General features: G+C 43.5%; 1 protein-coding gene across 7 annotated transcripts in view; it reads right to left on the bottom strand.

The window, feature by feature from the left end:
* OSBPL2 (oxysterol binding protein like 2) overlaps positions 1-22,669 on the bottom strand; it is a 74,651-nt gene that overhangs the window by 50,440 nt on the left and 1,542 nt on the right. For 4 of the 7 annotated variants that reach the window (XM_035121837.2, XM_035121840.2, XM_035121838.2 and 1 more), the window contains exon 2: positions 12,107-12,206. The exons of 2 other annotated variants lie outside the window; for them this stretch is intronic. The gene's annotated coding sequence lies outside the window, so the exon portion shown is untranslated. Of the gene's footprint in view, positions 1-1,312; positions 1,825-12,106; positions 12,207-22,669 lie in introns of those variants that run through there. One more of the 7 variants, XM_060277338.1, reaches the window with a different exon arrangement.

The raw sequence follows: 22,669 nt of genomic DNA, 5'->3' as shown, positions 1-22,669 counted from the left end.
TACTGCGCAAATGCTTAGAAATCCTGCTATGGCTTATTTTATGGGTATGTCTTATTTTAGGAGAAACAACTGATTGTAAGCCTCTGTGTCTTTTAAAAAAAAAAACCATGCATTTTCTCTCCCCAGTTTAAGTCCTCAGATATTTGCAGTGGCCACCCCCCACCCCATTTACAATCCCCTACCTTCCCCTTGCCACTTCCTGGGTTTTTTATGGAACTGAACAACTCGGGTGCTTCAGAACGCGCCTTCTGTTGCCAGGCCCTTGCAGGGCCAGACAGAGGCCCGGGCCAGGTAGATAAGATAATGTGGCCCTGTTTTTAACCCTTTTGTTACTTTTTTCATTTTACTGATTGTGAATATGCAGACCGAGGCCCCCTTTAGATTCGGAGGCTCGCGCCAAGTGGCCCATATGACCCCCCTCCTTCTGTCTGGGCCTGTCTGTTGCTACGGGGCTATGGGGCTTCGCTATTTGACCCCCCCCTCGGAATTTTTTAAGTAGTTCTCTGCGTCCCAGGGCACATCATGACCCCCCCCTCCTTAATCTAAATATATAGAAATGTTCACGATGCGTGCGCAGGGGCCAATGTATGGAGATGCAGGGGGGAGGGGACAACAGAGGGCTCAGACAAAAGTAAATACTGGGAAATGGAACCCAGAAACTGACATTTCCTTCTCCAAGGGTGGGGGCCCAGAGGGCTCAGACAGAAGTGCATGCTGGGAAATAAAACCCAGAACCTAACAGTCCCTTCTCCAAGGGTGGGGGCCAAGGTATGGAGATACATGGGGGAGGAGCCAACACTCCCCAGGGACAACAGAGGAAAGGGTATCCTACCGAAACACAGGGATGAGCTGGGGTGGAGGGAGGAGGGGCAGGATACGTCATGGATTGGGACAGGGGGGGGGATCACAGGAAAGAACCACAGCAACGCGTGGCCGGGTCAGCTAATTATACTATACTATTAGAGACTCAATCAGGGCATTCCATTCCCTCAACCCCAGCTTTGTTTTCTTTTCCAACTGACAGTCAACATTCCATTGTTACTGAACTCAATCCTTACTGGGCTGTTTTGGGGAAAGAGATCAACTGTCCCCTTATGTCTCTCCAGAAAACATTTTTGTACTTCTGCATATCCTGAAGTTCCCCTCAGCATGCCAGTAACTCCCCATTTGTTTCTTAATGATCCCACTGGCATTCACTACTTGGGTTCCCTAGTAGGAATAATCTCTCTCACTATTGCATAATGTCTGCTTGCTCTCATTAGCACACTATATTCTGTTCAAATGGTAAAATTTGAAACTTGTACAGTGGTACCTTGACTTACGAAGGCGATCCGTTCCACGGCGCTCTTCGTAAGTCGAATTCTTCGGTTGTCAAAGCGCCCATTTTGCGCATGCGCGAAGCGCAATTTTGCACTTCTGCGCAGGCGCAGAATGCGCACGGGGCAAAAAGACTTCCAGGTTTGCCGACTTCGGAAGTTGACTCATTCAGATGTCGAGGTACCACTGTATAAAGATACTGGAACAGAGATAACACAACTACTGCAGCACCTCAAGAAGCAAACATTTATTGATCCTACTGAACATTTTCAAAGACAATAATGCCCAACCACATTCAGTGTTTGAAACTCCCATTGTTCTAGGCATATTTTGTGACAGGGAATTTCATTAGGGTGAGCAGTTTTTGAGCTCTGAGCATAGTTCTGTGCCTAAGATTTCAGATTATAACTGCAGAGTGGAAGGAAAGGAGGACCTTTTTCTGCCTCCCCACTTCCAGCTACTCTCTGAAGACTGGAGAAGAAACCCTCTTAAGAATATTAGGGAGGTGGGCAGGGGAAGGACTAGGCCAGGGGTCCCCAGACTTTCTGCGCGGCGGGCCGGTGCCCGCCGCGCCGACCGCGCGGTGGGCCGGAGGGCAGGGGAGTGCGCGCGCAGCGGGCCGGAGGGCGGGGGAGTGCGCGCCCGTGCGCATGCGCACACGCACACGGGCGGGAAAAAATCGCCAAAAATCGCTTGTGCGCATGCGTATGGGCCTCCCCCGACCCGGAAGTGCACCAGAAATGACCTCTTCCGGGTCGGGAGAGGCCCATACGCATGCGCACAAAGGATTTTCGGCGATTTTTTGCCGATTTTTCAGATCGTCGCTGCGCCGCGCGCCGTGAGAGCGGGCGGCGGCAGCGGGCGGCGGGAGTCATCGCGGGCCGGATTGGAAGGCCGATTGGGCCGCATCCGGCCCGGGGGCCGTAGTTTGGGGACCCCTGGACTAGGCCATGTGAAAAATGAACATAATATTTTAGCTGCAATTAATTATATGGCTGCAACAACTGAATGTCTAGGCGTGCTTTTTTGTAACAAGAAAGCTGAAAATGCATGTTTTCTGCTTTATATTCTTGTTATAAAAAAACATGCCTAGACATTCAGTTGTTGCAGCCATAAGCTAGTTTTAAGGTGCCATTTAGCTCCTAGCTTGCATATCTCAGTTTCTAACACTGCTCATATTATAAAGGGCTTATAACGCACCTACTCTCAGCAGCCAGAAGCGTCATAGCCAGACACCGGAGAGACCTGTCAGGAGTGAACATGGACCAAATTGTATGGGAAACAGCCTTACTAGAAAAGCTAACCAAAAGACTGAAACTGACACAGGGACAAATAGAAGAGGACACCTTCACCCCAGTATGGCTCCCCTTTATTACATACACAGTCCAACAAGACAACAAGAACCCACTGACAGCATATGAATCAATCTTTCTTTGGCGATCACTCATAGCCGAGTAAGATTGTCTTCCATGAACACAGTCTTAACAGTGAGTCCCGTGGGGGAAGGAGACTGTTGGGTTAAGTCAGCCATATTGTTTCATATTTCCATATGAATCAATATGGCTAACTTGACCCAACAATCTTCTCCCCACCCCGCCCCCCGCAAATGGATCTCACTGCAGTCAACTAAAAACAACCAATGATGTCCTGGGCCCCATTCAACCTCTCACTACTGAGGAAATATAATAAATGAATAGACGGAGAACCTATCAAAGTGAAGCTGACATAAAAACTCCACATATGCACCAAGTATTATCCCCCCTCTCCCCTCTCCTTCTGCCCCAACTTCATGGTTTACACAACATTAACGTCTCACTTTAAATGTAAAAAAAATTCTACAACCTGAAAAAAGAAACAAGGCATGTACTATTAAAGAAAATCTTTAACAAAAATATTTTTTTTAAAAGAAAAGAAACAAGCATTTCTCTAGTACACTTACTTAGAGATAAGCCTCAGTAAACTCAAAAGACACAGACTTCTAAGAAAAAAAATATTTAAGAACTGAGTGAAAATGATCAATCCTACATTTGGCCACAGACCTTCCTCAGTGTTAAGGTAGCATAGAAGTGGTCAATGTGAAGTTTCTCCCTTGCATAGGAAGCATTCAGGGTCTCTTTAGAAATCTAGACACAGTCCAACATTTTCCAGAGACAAGATACAATACACTTATGTCATTCTTGCGCTATCATACAGCAATCTACAAAACCTGGGCAAACTACAGACTGGTACATCCTGATAAATCTATCTATATTGCAATCAAACATTATTACTTCTGCCAAGTATTCATCCCTCTTTCCTATTACACCTTATACAAACATGGTTTATGCCTTCATTTTTCATATCAAACAGGGTCATCAATGCTATGGAAATTATCTAGGAGGAAAGCACTGTGACTTAATTAACAAGTTAATCCCATGAGCCTATCTGCATCTCCCAACTTTGCATTTCTATCTCTTTCACCACACTCCATTGCTAAACTCCTGGAAGAAGACTAACACTGAATCCTATACATATCTAGTCTGAAGCAAGTCCTATTGAGTTCAGTGGGATTTGCTCCCAGGTAAGCAAATACAGTGGTACCTCTAGTTATGAACTTAATTCGTTCCAGAGGTCCGTTCTTAACCTGAAACTGTTCTTAATTAGAGGCGTGCTTTCGCTAATGGGGCCTCTTGCTGCTGCTGCGCCGCCAGCACATGATTTCCGTTCTCATCCTGGGGCAAAGTTCTTTTTTTTTTTTAAATTATATTTATTGAGGTTTTTAACAATAAAAAAATAAAGCACAAAAATACAAAAGCTTGAAAAATAAAAGAAGAAAAAATTAAGAAAAAAAGGGGAAAAAAAGGAAAAAAGAAAGAAAAATAGTATCTCTAACAATATCTTGTCCCCGACTTCCCCGTCCCTCCCCTCCCGGGTCAATTCCATATCCAACTTCACAACTTCTTTTTTATACCCCACACAATAAATTCTATTAGGTTTTGAACTATATTACTCTTAACTATTTCTAATAATTTCCTTTAGCCTATAATTTCCCCCTCAAAAGATATACCTTTGCCTAATTCAGATTCTATCCAATCTTTTAACTAAACCTCCAAACCCACCCCCTCCCTCCCCAGGTAGCAGTTTCCCTTTTTCCCCGGCCAGCGTCTTTATATCATCCAATTTCAAACCTTTTAATCCATCCATTCCTCTACCTTATATTCCTTCTTTACCCCACTCCCACTCTTAACCAATCTAAACCATCCCATTCCTCCTTCTTCCCCTTCCATTGTTTTAATTCTTCCACCAGCCTCCCACCCTCATATTTATTTCCACTGTCCCCTATTTCCAATCTTCTGTCTGGCCTGCGTCCCCTCACTCTCACTGGGGGGGCAAAGGCCAGACTCTTTCCTCCCTCCTCAACTTGTTTGTTTCCTTCTGGGATCTGGTCGCCCTCTCTCACTGAGCAGACCAGATCCCAGGGTCCATCTTGGTCCTTAGCGTCCAAAGTCACATAGGTGATCAATGCTTCCTCTCTCACAGGTTGCATTGATTTCTCAGTCCGTTGCTCCTTATTTTCTGCCTGTTGTTCAATGATTTCTTCTTGTTGCAATTCTAAAGTCTCCATTGGATATATCTGTTGCTGGTCTTCTTTTAAAGTCTGAATATTTCCTTTCCCATGACGTATTTCCTCTGTCATTTCTTTAATAAAGTCTAGAATATACTGCAGTTCGACCTCCTCCATTTGTAAGAGGGTTGTTTTGGCTGGCAGCCTTCTTTGTCCTTCTGTGTTCCCGTGGGAATTATGACTTGATCCGCCAGAGATGGTGCTATAATGTCCAGACTAGTTCCTTTGTTTATTTCCAACCATATTTATCCTTTATAATTTAAATTCTTAGTCCAACTTTTCCAGTTCTCCTCTTTATTACCTCGGTCAACTTAGATATAATCCAAAAAATATCACAGAGTCACAGCAGTTACTCTTTGTAAATCCTTATATTTATCAGCTGGTCGCGGCTTTAGGTTCCTGCCCCCGGTTTCCGGGGGGGGGTTCTTTATCACAATAATATGATTATCGATGCAGTCTAAAACATATATTTCCCCCCCTTAGTTCTGCCTTCTAGGGGGGTACACAAGTTCAATTTTTCAGGGGGATCCTCACCCCTTCTCTTCAATCGGCTGCAGGCAAGTTAGTTGTGTCGCAGCCTTCCGGGTAGGGGGGGGAACGACCTCCGTTTTTTATTCCCCTCCCAGGTCCAAATTCTTGTTTTTAAATCCAATAAAATTGTCTTACTCACAGTCCGAATCTTAATTTGAAGGTATCTGCCGCTCCTCTGTCTCCGGCTCGGAGCTTTCCGCTACCGAGGTAGCAATGGACCCAAGGCTCCGCCATGTACAGCCTGCTCTCGGAGGCTCCGACAGGGGCTCTCCGGGCGGTTTCCATGGCTTTCTGGAGCCCGCTGGGTATCCCAGCCCTCAGAACGCACAATCTGAGGCTTCTCCGGGGGGTCGCGGAGCCCACGCGACTCCCCCCCTCCTCGGTAGCGGTGGGTGTCTCGGGAGCCGAGACGAACCCCGCCGGCGGCTGATGGCGGCAGACCGGAAGTTCCCTGGGGCAAAGTTCTCAACTCGAGGTAACTTTTCCAGGTTTGGGCCCAACATGTTAAAATGTGTGGGCCCAACATGTTAAAATGCCCTGCAAGTTAGTAATCAAATTCAGAGACATTTATTCAGGTTTAAAACCTTTTCCTGTTTTTTTCTTTACATGCTAATGTAACAAAGATCCACCAGAATGACAGTGTAGCCCAGGGCAGAGTTTGATCAGCCTTTTATAATTACAGGTAAACTTGCATAAAGATAAAAATGTCAATGGACTTGCATGCTCTCTCTCTGCTGCTGCTCCCAGTTCGCCACCACAAGCAGAACTGAATGAATGGAACTACATTTCTTGGACACTATTATCTCCCCAATCCTGTAAAACAGGGGTAGCACCTCTGGTGGAGTTCATGATGTGCTGCTTCTGGGGTATTTGTCCACCTTTGGTCCCCACCCTGCACTCAGCTCTCACTCGTGGCTCCTAGAAGCTGTCAGCATGCAACAGTGGTCACATGCCAAGATCGGTTTCAACTGGCTGGGTAAACCAGGTGAGGGTAGCCAATGGGTCTCAAACCCTCAGTGAGTTACGGACTTCCCCTGCATGTGTAGACGGGCTCAAGTGGATTGAGCCGATGAGGCAAATAGTGGGTCCAACAATCAAGATGGTGGTTTCTGCACATGCTGAAGAGGGAAGTGAGGGGCAGATCGGGGTCAACAACATAGGAAGGTAGCTCTGATCCTAAATCTCCTCTGCCTTGTGGGATATCTTCAGGAGAAGAAAAGGCTAAGGAGTACACCCAACACAAATCTGGACTGCCGTCCCTAAGACGGTTGGATGGTGCCTTGCATGCCTCTTTCCAGCAACTCCTGCAGCAAAGCTGGTACCAAACATATGGCTCTGCTTTTCTTTGAACCACATCAGCAAGGCTGAGAGGAGTCTTGTCATCTGGGCAGCCCAGGACCTCCATACACACTGCCCAGGCATATGCTCTGGGGAGGTCACTTCAGTGCAGCTAAAATAGCAGTTCAACTTCACACAAAGAGATGCATTCTATTGCCTTTTGAGACAAATGGATGCCAACAATGACAACCTACACTTACTCTGCCTGTAGCAAGAAGGAAGTGTTGAGCCTCAAGCCCATTCCCAAAATGTCCTCAGGGCAAACCTCCTGAACAAGCAATGTTCCACATCAATATTTTTGGAAAGCTTGTTTCCTAGGACAGTTTGCAGATCAATACATATATTCATAAGTTTTCTCCTTACAGCTCTCATAAAAAATATATCAAAATGTAGCTTTTCAACTCCAAATGACAGCTTCTCTTCCTATAAGAATTGATTTATGGAATTAGGTTACCAACTGCATTCATGTAACACAGCCTTCCCCAACCTGGTGCCCTCTGGAACTCTGGCCAGCACAGCCATACAACAGCATTGGAACATGCTGAAGGTACAATTTTAAATCAAATGCTCAATTCTTTCTATTCAATATACAGTGGTACCTCTGGTTAAGAACGTAATTTGTTCCGGAGGTCCATTCTTAACCTGAAACTGTTTTTAACATGAGGTACCACTTTAGCTAATGGGGCCTCCCGCTGCCACCGCGCGGCTGGAGCATGATTTCTGTTCTCATCCTGAGGTAAAGTTCTCAACCCAAGGTACTATTTCTGGGTTAGTGGAGTCTATAACCTGAAGCATTTGTAACCCGAGGTGCCACTGTATAGGCTGTGACAATACCAAAAGCAGCATGGTTAACCCAAAAGATACAGTTCTAGTTGATAAGTAAACCTTTTTCCTTCTCTGAACTGTTGCCCGTATAACAATAATATAGTCTGCATCCAAAATGTGCCTTGAGAAACTACACTAAATGAGCAAAAGCCTGTAAACAAGCAATATACCTTGCTGTCTATATAAGCAACAGAAAAAAGGATGAAAATCTAAGATGCCAATTGGAAAAAGAGACAAAGGATACAGCTACATTTCTTGTGAAACATTCTATCATTAACATTTGAAAACATTCTAAACCTTTCATCAAGTATAGTTCTATGATTTCCAGTTTCATGTTTGTTTGTTTTTAAAAAACAGACAAACACAAAAACCTGAAAGTGTATGTTCTGGACTACTGATGTAAACTATTATGTTTTACCACCACTGCTGTACACCGGTACAACTATCTGATATGAAGCAGCAAACAGGAATAACGCAATCCATAAACCTAGTTACAGGTAGGTAGCCGTGTTGGTCTGAGTCGAAGCAAAATAAAAAAATTCCTTCAGTAGCACCTTAAAGGCCAACTAAGTTTTTATTTTGGTATGAGCTTTCGTGTGCATGCACACTTCGTCAGATGCAATCCATAAAATTAATCATTCCTCCACATTTCAAGTACTGGGAGACACTGTAATGCTTCGTGTAAATTTGTGGGGGCTGGGGAAAGCACCCATTCTCCAAATATGTAATAAGATTTGAATATAGCACTAGTATTAAAATCAATTTCAAATATAATACAGACCCAGACTGGAATAAAAATATCCACTTAAAAAGCTTATTGAAAAGGAAAGTCTTCAATAGGCACCAAGTCAACAGCTGTCTGATATGCCGTGGGAGGAAGCTCTAAAAGGCTACCTGCTGTCACAGTAAGCAAGATTCCTACTTCATACAGAATGGACCTCCTGATGAGATGGTATCTACAGGGTGCCTTCTCCTGCAGAGCACAATGATCAGCTGGGTATCTAAAAGGTGGGACAATCTATTAGGTATTCTGGTCCCAAGCTACAAAGGACTTTGTACACTAGTACCAGAACCTTAAACTTAGCCTACTAGCTAACTGGCAGCAAGTGCAGCATTTTCAGCAGTAGAATAACATTATGGAAATGACTGCTCATTGGGCAGCCTAAATTGCTGCATTCTACACAAGCTGTAGCTTCTGAGCCAACCTTAGGGGCAACCCCACATAGAGTGCATTGTAGTAATCCAACATGAAGCTTACCACAGACAATCGAGCTATCCTGGTCCAGAAACAGTTGCAGCTATCTTACCTGCCAAAGCTGGAAAAAGGCACTCCTAGCTACTGAAGTCACCTGAACTTCTAGTCAGAGAGATAGATCCTAGAGCAATCCAACTATGAGCACGCTCCTTCAGGGGAAGTACGACCCCATACAAAACAGGCAATTTCTCATTGTCCCTGTAGCCCCCTGAAAAGCTGCTCTACAAGTTGAGGGATCCTCCAGAACAACATGTGAAGTGGTCCTAGGGTATGCAGGAGTGAGAAGGGGAAACTGGCAAAAAATCATTTCCCCTTCCTCTGGTGAGAGGCACCAATTGATCAGAGACCATTCTGTTCACAGAAGGGCATGTTTGGATCCAATTCATTATGAATTGATTTTGGGGGGGGGGGGTTAATCACATGTTTCCATATGACCAATAATACTGAAGGGGTGGGGAAACTATTTTGGTTGAAATGTTACCCACACATGCCACAACTCATAAGAGGGTTTTTTTCCCTGAATGAGAAAGAAAGGAAAATGTCTCTTCTAAGGCAATTTCTGCCACCCATGGTTTTAATGTACCTGCATTAAGAACAAACAATGGCTGTGTACTGTTTCAACTGATAAAGTGTGGTCTTTTTTTAATCAACTAACTACCTGTGTTTCCCATTTTTTAAGACACCGTCTTATAACTTTTTTTCATCAAAATACACAGGGTGGCTTATTTTCGGTGGGTGTCTTATTTTTTTATTACTTTTTTATTACCTTACGGTCTCCTCGGCCGGACCACACCGCTGACTCGGGGCGCTGCTGGGCAGCACTACTGGGCTCTGTGAGCACTCGGCGCTGCCTGCCTTGCCTGTCTCCCTGGCTGCCCTCCAAAGCTTCCAAAGGATTTCTGTTTAGGGCTGGAGGAGGGTGCCAGGTTTCTTCCACCAGCCCCATCTCTTCCAGATGTTGCGGCAGATGTGCCCGCAGCCGGGCTCTGTGGGCAAGCCAGTTTTGTGTGTGTGTGTATTTTAATGTGAAATGCAAACACAGTATGTCAGTAATTGCAGAGTCCTTTTATTGAAGGGGGTGCAGGACTGCTGCTGCTGTTCCCCAAAAGCTGGGGGTGGGTGGGTGGAGACTCGGATTATAGCCTTGGGTTATGGGAGTGTTTTGCCCGGCCCGGCAGGGCGCTCCAAGCGCTTGGCGCTGCGGAGCGTTCGGCGCGCTCCACGCTGCAGCTGCCAGTTCCGGGCGGCGGGGAGGCAGGCCTCCTTGGCCGGGCGGAGGCCGCTGGCTCAGGCACTCCGCCCAGCTCGGCAGGGCGCTCCAAGCGCTCAACGCTGCAGAGCACTCTGCGCGCTCCACACTGCAGCCACCAGTTCCGGGCGGCGGGGAGGCAGGCCTCCTCGGCCAGGCCAGGTGGAGGCCGCTGGCTCAGCTGTTCCGCCCAGCCCGGCAAGGAGCTCAAAGCGCTTGGCACTGCGGAGCGCTTGGCACGCTCCACGCTGCAGCTGCCGGTTCTGGGCGGTGGGCGGCAGGCCACCTCGGCCGGGCCAGGCGGAGGTAAGACCGCTGGCTCAGGCGCTCTGCGCGCTTGCCGCTGCAGCAGCAGCCGGCTCCAGGCACCAAGCTGGCAGGCCTCCTGCCACTGGCTGGCTGGGGCGCTCGGTGGTCTCGCTCCACACGGCATGGAGGTACGTCTTATTTTCGGGGTGTGTCTTATATTCGCAAATCTTTTAAAATCCTGCCATGGCTTACTTTATGACTACGTCTTAAAAAAGGGGAAACACGGTAAATATTGAACCCTAATTATTCTGCTTCATTAACTTTTTTACACAATGTGTACAAATTCTGACATCAGCTTGCAGTTAACCAGTGTACTCAAAATTCAAAACAACTGCCCTGAGACATTTTATAATCATTTGCCTTTGAACATTTCTAGCAAACCCCCGGGGGGGGGGGGAGTGAAGGGAGCATCACACCCTTTAAAAAAGCCTCTTCTTCATACCTTTCACTATGCAAACGCAACTAAATCATCTACTAGTTCATTTAAAGAACCCTGGGTAGGCTAATTGACTTAGCAGTACAGTATTCACAAAAATGAAGAGGAAGGATTTCAGAAGGTCTGCCGGAATTTCTAGTACTGGGAAATAGGTATGTTACCCAGAAATATTACACCAGTTGGATACAATATTGGATACAATATATGCACTTGCCCACAAATTACATTCTGGGCAATCCAACATGACCACCAATCTGTCTTTATGGATTTTTCTACTTTAGGGAAACTTGCTATGAACCCAGTTTACCTTTGTATTCTTTGTTTAGGTTTATTCCACTGTACCTACATAAGGGATTTGCTTTGTTTTAGTTACAGTGCAATAAATTTCTCAAGAGATATATAGGTCAAAGTTTCAGAAGTCTAATGTTTGACATCCTCACATTATGATCAATTCATTATTAACAATTAACTCTTAATCATTATAGTTCAGATACTTGTCAAGCACTGATGTTTAAAAAGAGGAATATTTCAGCAAAAGCCCCAAAACATTACCTAATTCATTTGTCAGATCAATTCAAGCTTTGGGTCAGTAGTCTTATCAACTAACTTAAAATGTTAAAGACACTAATAATCGTGTAATGAGTCTTCTATCAAGTAGGCAATCATCTACCTACATCAGTTGCTGAAATAATAAATTCAATGTAATAATAAATTATACTCAAATACAGTATATTACAAGTATTTCCTCATCTCACCATGATCCCCAATCAACAATCAAATCCCCTTGGCTTCCCAATTGTGTGATCACTAGTACAGTTACTTCCACCTATTTGCAATAATATAAAGTTGATGGGGTAAAATGGCCTTTTGGGTCCCAAAACAGAAGCGCATTGGTCAAGTTTACATCATCATTCCAGGCTACATAAGTGTCTCTCTCCTTACTCCTGCTCTCTTCCCTTCCCTCCAGGCCTTTGTCCTGGCTTATTTTCCTGCTTTGGTAACTTGACGTTAAGCCAGAATTCCCTATTTCAAACAAATGGAGGGCTCTGGCTTGATACAAGCCAAAATCTTCTCACCAAAGCCAGAGCACAATGGAAGGAGGCAAAGGCAGAGAGGCCTAATTCTCATTCTCAACTTTATAAACTAGTAACAGCTGGGTAAGAATACAAGTTCTTGCCCACTACATAACATTGCTCAAAAACAGTTAGTTAATACAAAGGACATGTATAATAGGAATCTTACCTGTCAAATTAAATTTCACTGTAACATTGATTATATGATGGACTTGTAGACAGTCATTTATACTGAAATACTTCACACCTTTTGCTCAAGCTGTGAGTACCTAAAAATAAAGAGATTGGTATAATTTTAAAATGGTATTAGAGATGGCATTTCCCCCCACTAAAAAGCCAAAGTTATATGAGGCTGTTTACCTGCTCTTAAGGTGGTAATGGCAATTTCCTAGCCACAGAAGTGGGCCACGTAGGAGACAGTTTCAGTATTTGCCCCTTCCAATAAGTTCTTATTTACAAATAATGTATGTTGCATACATGAACAGACTAACAGTGCTGAAGGGTAATAAAGAATTACCACTCCCTCACTAGTACTTTGCCTAACTGTATGCCCACTGGGTACCTGCATTCCCCAATTCTTCCGTCCTAATTTAATCTTCCAAGTTCTGGAATTACTACAGCAGAACAGTACCTATGGAAACTTCCTCACTGTGGTTTCTTGACACAGGAAAGCTTAACAGTACAAGCTTTTAGAATCTGTGTTTCACTCTGCCCAGTGCTTTACATAACAAAGAAAAGCTAAAAATTAAGGAAGTGATTGCATGCAGCTATATCAACCAATATTTTAAACCATACCCATAAGCCCAATATGCTATATTCAGTGTCTTAATATGATAAATTATTATTTGTCATTAATAATGGAGCCAGAGAATAAAGCCAGCCCTCTTGTGACATCTCTTCTGCTTCTATGATGATAAATTTTGCAGTTAACTGAAACCAGGCTATCGTCCAAATATAGTTAGACTGAAGTGATAATGTGAGAGAAGCAGAGTAAATTGAATGGCTGTTAAGGATTAGAAATTAAAATTTATGCTGAATGCAGAATTTATATTTTGGTTGCTTACAAAACAGACACAATTGGGCTAATCCCAAATATTTCACTAAACTACCAGCAAGCATATATGCACTAACTTTTCTCCCACTGCTTCAATTCACATAAGATGTTTTATTTTAAAAGAAACTTTATTAATTTTTTAAAGCAAAAACATAATACAAACAACATCAAACATACTGATACATAAGAGAGAGAAAAGGAAAACTATAATGGTTAAGGGGGGAAGAAAAGGGGGAAGAATACATTCATAAGAAACTTGTGGTAACCCATTTGCAAAACCATGCAAAACCATTTGCAGTCGTTTGCGGTCATCAACAGCTATCAGTCAGTCAATCACCCATTTCCACCACCCTTCTGAGTGATCCCCCCTCCCCATCCCCACCCCTCCCCCACCCCTTCTCTACATAAGTGCCTGGAAACTTCCATTTCACTGTATCTGAAGAAGTGTGCATGCACACGAAAGCTCATACCAAAATAAAAACTTAGTTGGTCTTTAAGGTGCTACTGAAGGAATTTTTTTTATTGTGGTAACCCAGACATCTAATATAGGAAAGTCAATTTTTTTACATTTTTAAAAAATGAGATTCACATATATTAAAAACCTACTTTGCAGACAATGCTAAAGACTCAACTTCCTAACTTCAGTTTTAGGATACTTGGATGGCCACCATATCAAATTTCTTTCTAGGTTTGGGATGCTCTCTGATGGCCCTTTTGCATTTATTTAAAGATTTTTTTAAAAAAAAGACTGCTGATGTGGGAAAGGGTCTAGCAACAAGGGGCTTTTTTATGTAAGTGGAATGGCTCAAGGGCAGAGTGCCATAAATTACAGCCTGATTTGCCAACAACAGGAGGCCCTGAAAAGATGCTAATCTGCCTGCACCAAGCAAAGCTTGAGCCTAATTGGCTGCCTTCTAGAGTTGACCCCCATTCATACAACCACCAAGTAAGTACTAGAGAGGGAAATGTTCCCGGTCAGAGATGGAGAAATCTGCAGTGTTTTGCACACAGTGGAAAAGGCCAATGCTATATCAGACGACAACACTAGTTTACATATCTGGCTGATTTTATACCAATTGTGAAAGAGCCAGGATTATTAAACTGTCCATTGATGTAATCACCACTACATACCGTTATAAGTATTTGTATCAAAGTATTTCCTTCAAACAAAGTATAGGTTCAGTATGTTGGGTTGCATTTAACTACTAAGTTCTACACAGAGTAGACCAGGTAAAATTAAAGAACCTACCGGTAAGTTAGATATGTTCATTAACTTCCATGGGTCTACTCTTGAGTAGGACTAGCACAGAATACAACCCAATACAGTATCTGTTATTTATCGTATCAGTACCGTGCCCTTTACCAAAGGAACTCAGGGCAGTGTTGTCAGGGAATCATGTTTCTCTGTCATTTTAAACATGTCTCTAGCAGCTTGATGCAAAAGGAACTCCATTTTATCTATGAATTTTTGCTAGGCTGACTTTTAGAGATACCCAGGGTAAAAAAGCAGTACACACACCTTGGTTATCCCCCCCAGTAATATAGATTATGAAGGCATAAAACATAAGAGCTCTGGAATATGCAGGTGCCTTCCTCCCTGCCTAGGTCTTGATGCAATCAAATCATATGGGCACATCCATTTATCAACAATTGATCTAGAGTCCAAACTTAGGAAAATCTCCATGCATAGGTAAAGGTAAAGGTACCACTGACCATTAGGTCCAGTCAGAAACGACTCTGGGGTTGCGGCGCTCATCTTGCTCTATAGGCCAAGGGAGCTGACATTTGTCTGCAGACAGCTTGTGGATCATGTGGCCAGCATGACTAAACCGCTTCTGGTGAACCAGAACAGTGCACGGAAATGCCGTTTACCTTCCCGCCGGAGCGGTACCTATTTATCTACTTGCACTTTTGGGTGTGCTTTCGAACTGCTAGGTGGGCAGGAGCTGGGACCGAACAACAGGAGCTCACCCTGTCGCGGGGACTCAAACCGCTGACCTTCTGATCGGCAAGCCCTAGGCTCTGTGGTTTAGACCAAACACCCATTAAACTTAGGAACAACCAGTGTTAGAAACTCAGGTAGGCTAGGGTGACTGTGGTTGATTATCAGTTAAACATCTGATTAGTTCCGATTACAACCTTGAGCTACCCCATGTGCCCCAGGAACAACACATCAGGTATTTTTCTAAGTCTGGTTTTTGGTCAGGATCACATCCCATTCCAAAATGCGAACTAAGCATCGACTAACTTAGGTCGACTAACTTCAGCGTGCCTACTCTGAGTAAAAATAAGTTGAGTATGACTGCATATCCCAACCCAACATTAATCCTAACTAACTGGCATCAGCATGGAATGTCACAAAACAAGCCCTTGAAAACAACCTTACAGTGCAGATGTGCTGATGCCCTTGCAAAGATAAGAAAGATAAATTACAATTGCATACAAGCAGCAACCTTGAAACAAGTATCAAGACGTTTTAGTGTAAGCAGGACCAATGAAAAAAGTGCAAATGAGCCAATGCATGACAATATCAGCAGAGGACACTGAACAGCAATATTAAGGTATATTCATTACAATATTCCATGGCAAAATCTTGCCTCTCAGCATTATAGCAAGAGCTATGCCTCCTCAGAGTATAAAACATATATAGAAGTTGAAGATATACACCAGTTCCACCACTGTGATCAACAAACCTTCTGTTGCATTGAAATACCCCTTTCCCCCCTAACCTACATACTTTTTTTCTTGTCTCTCCTTTTTTCCGTTGTAAATGATCTTCTATGTCTATGTTTATGTCTGTTTTTAAAATTAATAAAGATTAATAGATTGTGAAAAACCTAAAAAAAGAGAATTGTGTGCTCTCTGTTATTGGTGTTTAATAGACATTGGATGGCCAGCTATGAGAGATTTTTCAAAGGGGTTGGAAAAGACTCTACAATTGCATGAATCTATTATTTCCCTAAGAAATTAGTCTAATTTTCATTTTTCAATTCAAAATTTTCAAGAAAACACCACTAAAGCCATCTTCTTTTAAAAATGAATACAACCCACTTCTGTGCAAATATGCAGTTCAATGCCAGAAAAATCATACACATGAATGAAACACAATGAGTACACTTCTACAATAGCTCTTCTGCTTAATATATATACATATGGTTGCACATCCTTAAACTCAGGCTCTGCTAAGTATACAGATTGCCCAAGAGAAGCAGCCAAGTAAAACTTGCCCTATTGATAAGAAATAAGCAGAATGATGGGGATACCAGAAAAAGCCTCTCTGAAGTGAGGTTTATACAGATATAAACCTTGATGAGCTTTTCAAGCAATTTGCCCCCCCCCCAAGTGCAGAAATCCTTCCATAAAAAATTAACTGCTCGAGTGTCCTTAATTTTCATTCCTCCTGATTTTAGTTATGCATACCAATTATCTCCTCTTTTTTATTACATGCTATTCTTTGTACATAGGTGGCGCTGTGGTTAAACCACTGAGCCTAGGGCTTGCTGATCAGAAGGTCGGCGGTTCGAATCCCTGTGACGGGGTGAGCTCCCGTTGCTCGGTCCCTGCTCCTGCCAACCTAGCAGTTCGAAAGCACGTCAAAATGCAAGTAGATAAATAGGAACCGCTACAGCAGGAAGGTAAACGGCGTTTCCATGTGCTGCTCTGGTTTACCAGAAGCGGCTTTGTCATGCTGGCCACATGACCTGGAAGCTATACGCCGGCTCCCTTGGCCAATAATGCGAGATGAGAGCGCAACCCCAGAGTCGGTCACGACTGGACCTAATGGTCAGGGGTCCCTATTCTTTGTACATATGGTCCCTGGTTATATGTAATATTTTATAGCTTTATTAATTTGGGGTTGGGGAGGAAGAGTACAGAAATTTACAAATAAATAATATTGCATAGATTTGTTAAATTACACAGTGACCTTCCCAAAAGATATACAGTGGTACCTTGGTTTAAGTACACAATTGGTTCCGGAAGTCTGTACTTAACCTGAAGCGAACTTTCCCATTGAAAGTAATGGAAAGTGGGTTCCGGTTTCCGCCAGCAGGAATGGCGGACCTGTTTTCCATCCCTCTGACCTTCGTGAGGAATTTGGCGGTTGCTAGGGGAGTAAATGGCAACCCCCTACCCTCTCCGGGGGTTACGGAGAGGGGCCGCTGGCCCGCGATGCCCCCAGACCCACTCCGACTGTTTATGGAGTGGGGGGAGCTTGGGCTGAAAAGCACTTACGAGGGCCAGGACTCCCGGACGCTAATCTGCATGGCGGGGATTTCCATGGTTAAAGAAGATAATTAGGCTTAAATCTATGGACATACTTCAGAAGGAGGGGAAGAAGCGCTGTTTACTGCTGAGAAATCTATGCTGCTGAGGGAAAGGAGTTAAAGGCTGTATATCATCTGGAAGAAGGATTGATGGGGACGGAGCGATAAGGGAATGGAGTTTTATTTTTCTTCATATGAGTTACTTCGTACCTTCCCAGACGCGATGTCCTGGCTTGTTTGGAGTGAAAGAGAAGCAAAAGACTGTGTGAGTTGAACTTTATAAACTGTTGTTACTGAGCATACTTTTTAAAGATGTGGAGTTGCCGATGAGAAAAGCCCCCCCCCCTAGTCGGACGGAAGGAGTCCTGGACGCGTTCGGAGGATTTATGAGCTGTGACGCACTTTGAATTGGAGCAGCGACCTGAAGCTAAGTTCAGCTATAGGGCAAGGAGATCCATTAATTTACCAAGAGTTTATGGTTTGATGTTTGGGTCTTCTGCCTGGAAAAGCTGTAAATTTTATAAAGATCGTTAATCTTCATGGCTATGAGAGAAAACGAAAGTGATTTGAGCTTTTTAAGATGGCGCTGCTTCGACGCAACAGGGAGCTCCAGACTAAGAAGATTTATGGGGAGGCTGGACTGATTAACCCACACAGGAGAAAGAACATTTGTGAAACCTCGTTTGACATTTATCTCAGCAGCTGGGAAACAATCGGTTGAAAGTGGAAAACATCTATGTGACTGTAAGGGGAAGATCTGGATTATTATGAACTTGGAGGACGATTTGAACTTTAGAAAAAAGACGGCAGTGGACGGTTGCGAGGAATCCCCAATTTCTTGAAGCATGGGAACCCAAATAAAAAATTTTTTAGATGATTTGGCATAACATTCGGTTTTATTGATATATATATGTGTATAATTTGAAATAATGAATGTGATATAATTGGTTTTAATTGGAAAATTAATAAAATATATTTTTTTTAAAAAAAAGAAAGTAATGGAAAGTGGATTAATCCGTTCCAGACGGGTCTGCGGAGTACTTAAACTGAAAGTACTCAAATCGAAGCGTACTTAAACCGAGGTATGACTGTACCAGGTTCTTCGGTTTCGCCCCTACACCTCTGAGGCGGGAAGGGTTCACACTGCAGAAGATGAGATGTTCTCAGTTGCAACAATATTCCATACATCAGGGGTCAGCAAAGTTTTTGTGGCAGACGCCACAGTGGGCCGGAGTGTGTGTGTGTGCACATGCACGCACATGCGCAAACACTATTTCCGATGCTCCTTCTGACGTGGAGGAGGCGTATGCAGCAAGCTCCTGCAGCAGCCAAAGGGAAGCCGACCAGCATAGCGGAAGGCGGTCCACGCTCTGCTCCGCTATGGTTTAGCGCGGTGCATGGGAGCTGACTAAGTGGGCGGCGGGGGTCCCCGAGTGGGTGGTGGGGGTCCATGGGCCAGTTAAACAACCCCCATGGGCCGCTTGTGTCCCATGGGCCTTAGGTTGCTGACCCCTGCCATACATCAGTATCAAACACTTTGGCAAGACTGGGATTTGGCAGCAATAACTAAATCTAACACATTATTTGCACAATTGCTTCTTCCCATCATATGCCAAGCTTCAGATGATACATCAAAGCAAGCTACACTATACATACATTCTGCAATGCCCAGGAAGCCCACCATAAGAGTATTCATATTAGCTCCACATACATCCTATATACTTTACCCATATTAACTTTCAACAGAATTCAGAATGCCTAACTGCTGTCTAAAACAATTGAGTTTTGCAATTGACGCTGCACTGCAAAATCCAATGTGTTGCTTGTCAACATAAATTATCTCACATCATCTCCACATCTAACCCTTTCAACTGTACAGAATGGTTTTAACTGTAAACCTCATTCATAGCTACAAACACACTGACTGCATTATTCTTGAAAGGAAAGGAATAATAATAATAATAATTATTATTATTATATTATTATTATTATTATTATTATTTATACCCTGCCCATCTGGCTGGGTTTCCCCAGCCACTCTAGGTGGCATCCAACAAAAATATTAAAATACAATAATTTATTAAACATTAAAAGCTTCCCTAAACAGGGCTGCCTTCAGATGTCTTTTTGACATCTGGTGGGAGGGTGTTCCACAGGGCGGGTGCCACTACCGAGAAGGCCCTCTGCCTGGTTCCCTGTAACGTGGCTTCTAGCAGCGAGGGAACCACCAGAAGGCCCTCAGCACTGTACCTCAATGTCCGGGCAGAACGATGGAGGTGGAGACGCTTCTTCAGGTATGCTTGACCGAGGCCGTTTAGGGCTTTAAAGGTCAGCACCAACACTTTGAATTGTGCTCGGAAACGTACTGGGAGCCAATGCAGGTCTTTCAAGACCGGTGTTATGTGGTCTTGGCGGCTGCTCCCAGTCACCAGTCTAGCTGCCGCATTCTGGATTAATTGTAGTTTCCGGGTCACCTTCAAAGGTAGCCTAAATAATAATAATAGGCTATGGTTTAAATTTTAGTGCTATGCAAATGAGTCTTGGGGTCCCTTGTTCTCCACTTCCCACTTCTCCTGCAGCATAACCAGTGTCAGAAACTCAGATATGTAAGCTAGGTTCCAAATGAATCCTTAAACCAAGGTTACAGGCACCAAAATGGAATGTCTAGTTCCCATTTTGGGGCAAGACAGCTCTAAAGTCTTATTTTTCAAATGATGGACTGACTGTGATTATCAGTTAAGCATCTGGCTACTTCAGATGACAACCTTGAGCTAGTTACGAATTTTGAGAACTTAAAAGAAGAAAAGTCAGTTTATCCAGGGACCATCCACATATACACTGGCCTATTCCTACCTCTTTTTCTTAATGGTGACATGGACCATTCATAGCACAGGAATATTCTTCACAACTGAGGCCAGGGTTTATGTGGTTTATGAAGCTGGCTTGTTTCAATAAATCAAAGTTAGGATTAAGCACATTTAAGTTTGGATGTTATACTACACTGTGGTTAACTGAAAACAGAACCACAAGTTTCCAGCCTCATCCTCATAGCTGCACTAGAGGAGACCAGAACAAGGAGCTGATGAGCCCATGGCTCATTCAGCAGGCCACTGTAAATTAAAAGATGTCTAAGCCATTTCTGACGAAACCAGAGCAGCGTACGGAAACACCATTTACCTTCCCACCGGAGCGGTACCTATTTATCTACATGCACTTTGACGTGCTTTCAGACTGCTAGGTTGGCAGGAGCTGGGACCACCACGGGGATTTGTTCCAGTAAGAGGTGTTAAATATTCAGCCCGCTGGATTTTAGTAGGGTCAACAAATCACAGCAGTTGGTTTTTCTCCCACTTCTAAATTCCAGAGTAGATTACCCCATTTGTAGGACCCACCATAAAACCCTTCCTTTACATACTCTTTTCTCCATTTAGGAAGATGAGTATCTTCCAAGACAAGGAGCATGTGATATATTAGAGTTTCTACTTTCATACCACATGAAAGCAGCCTCCTGTCTTATCTGAATGCGGATCACTCCTTCATATCTTCAGTGAATAGAAGATTCAGTTAATAAAGCTTAATTCTAATCTCTAAACTAGGGATGAAGCAATTGTTCTATACTTTAAGTTGGAACAAAACCAATCTGAAATATCAAGTGCATTCAGGATAATAGCCCTCTCTTTGATTTTCACCACCTTACCTATCCCTAAACTGGTGACTTCAAAACCAAGTCTCACCATTTGATATTTTCAAATCTTCACATTTTCAAATATTTAGTTACAATTCAGATTGGAGGTGGAAGCAGAAGGCATAATTTTCCTATTTCACCATCTCTACAAGTAAACATATCCGTCGCTGCCAATGGGTGTGTAATGGTTTAAAATCCTTAATTATGCCAGAGATATACGGTAGATGGCAACTACATCCACATGTTCAAAATAGTCTCACAAACTGTCACAAGAATTGTCAGCTATGCAATAAGGAACAAGATCTCCAAATAGGAGGTCATTTCTGCTCCTATGCAAGATAGTCTCACTAGAGCCAGAGGCAGTCTCCAAGTTAGAATGGACAAGGGACTTGCCACACCCCAAGGTACAAGGAAGTTAATTATCTTAGTGTATCTCCAGTCTAAAGTGAATTAGTCGAAGGGACAGGGCAGCAGATGTTATAAACAAATCTAGAGGTCTATTATACCCTACAGAGCTATAGGGCTATTCCCCAGGCAAAAGTCTCTCTACCCAGTTCTCTTCAGAGGAAGGAAATGGTTTCTGTTGTCACTGATACATCAAGTTACACCCTGGAGTAGGCCAAGGCAAGTTGTCAGCAACAAACAGAAGGGCAAGAAACCTAACCCCAGGAATGACTCCTGCCTCCAAGCAAGACAGTCTGACTATTAAACCCTTAATGATTTGGGGCCAGGGTTGTTTTTTTTAAAGCAGTCTTCACTCATTCAAACCTGCTCACCAATAAGATCAGCTTGGTTGGTGGGTGCAAAAGATAGGGTTTTCTTGGTGGTGGACTGGCAATTGTGGAACTCACTTCCTATTGCACTACTACACATTTAGTCAAACCTTAAAGCACGCCCGGAAAACTCACATTCCAGACAGCCTTTAACAGTGTTTATGCTATTGATTCTTGATGCTCCATGCTTCTTCACAATTTTGCCTTCTTATGTTTTTGATACTTTTAATGTATCCTAATATATCTCATATGGAGACCCAGGTGGTGCTGTGGGTTAAACCACTGAGCCTAGGGCTTGCTGATCCCTAGCAGCACGAGTGGTCAGGGATGATGGGAGTTGTAGTCCAACAACAGCTGAAGATCCAAGTTTGAGAAACATTGTCCTAAGGTAAATGGAGCAATGCAAACCAAGAACATTGAGGAGGTTTTTAGTCACAGCTGGGGAACACGAGGCTCAGAGCCTGATTGTTATCATGCAGGCCTCTCTATCCAGTTGTCAAAACTCTTAACAGACCACACCACTCCACCAGTCCTACCCTGTTTCCCCGAAAATAAGACATACCCATAAAATAAGCCGTAGCAGGATTTCTAAGCATTTGCGCAATATAAGCCATACCCCGAAAATAAGACATAGTGATAGGCGCAGTTCTGGAGGGTGCCAAGGAAGAGGCAAGGCTAGACGCATAATTAAAAATAAGACACCCCCTGAAAATAAGCCAAAGTGTGTCTTCTTGAGGAAAAATAAATATAAGACAGTGTCTTATTTTCAGGAAAACACGTTACTTCATAACTCCTTCGTTGTTTTTGTCTGGTTAGAATGTGTCCTAGAACTCTGATCATGTTTGTTGATTGTCTGGATAGAGGACAGAGAAGTGTGTGTGCATGTGTATAGAAACTGACTGTAGAAAGGTAAAATGTAAATTCATTGCTTCACCAAGTTTTGCCTCTGGCATTG

Source organism: Zootoca vivipara, chromosome 7, assembly GCF_963506605.1.
Source record: "Zootoca vivipara chromosome 7, rZooViv1.1, whole genome shotgun sequence".
NCBI classification, from domain to species: Eukaryota; Metazoa; Chordata; class Lepidosauria; order Squamata; family Lacertidae; genus Zootoca; species Zootoca vivipara.
This window is presented reverse-complemented; position numbering and strand designations above follow the sequence as displayed.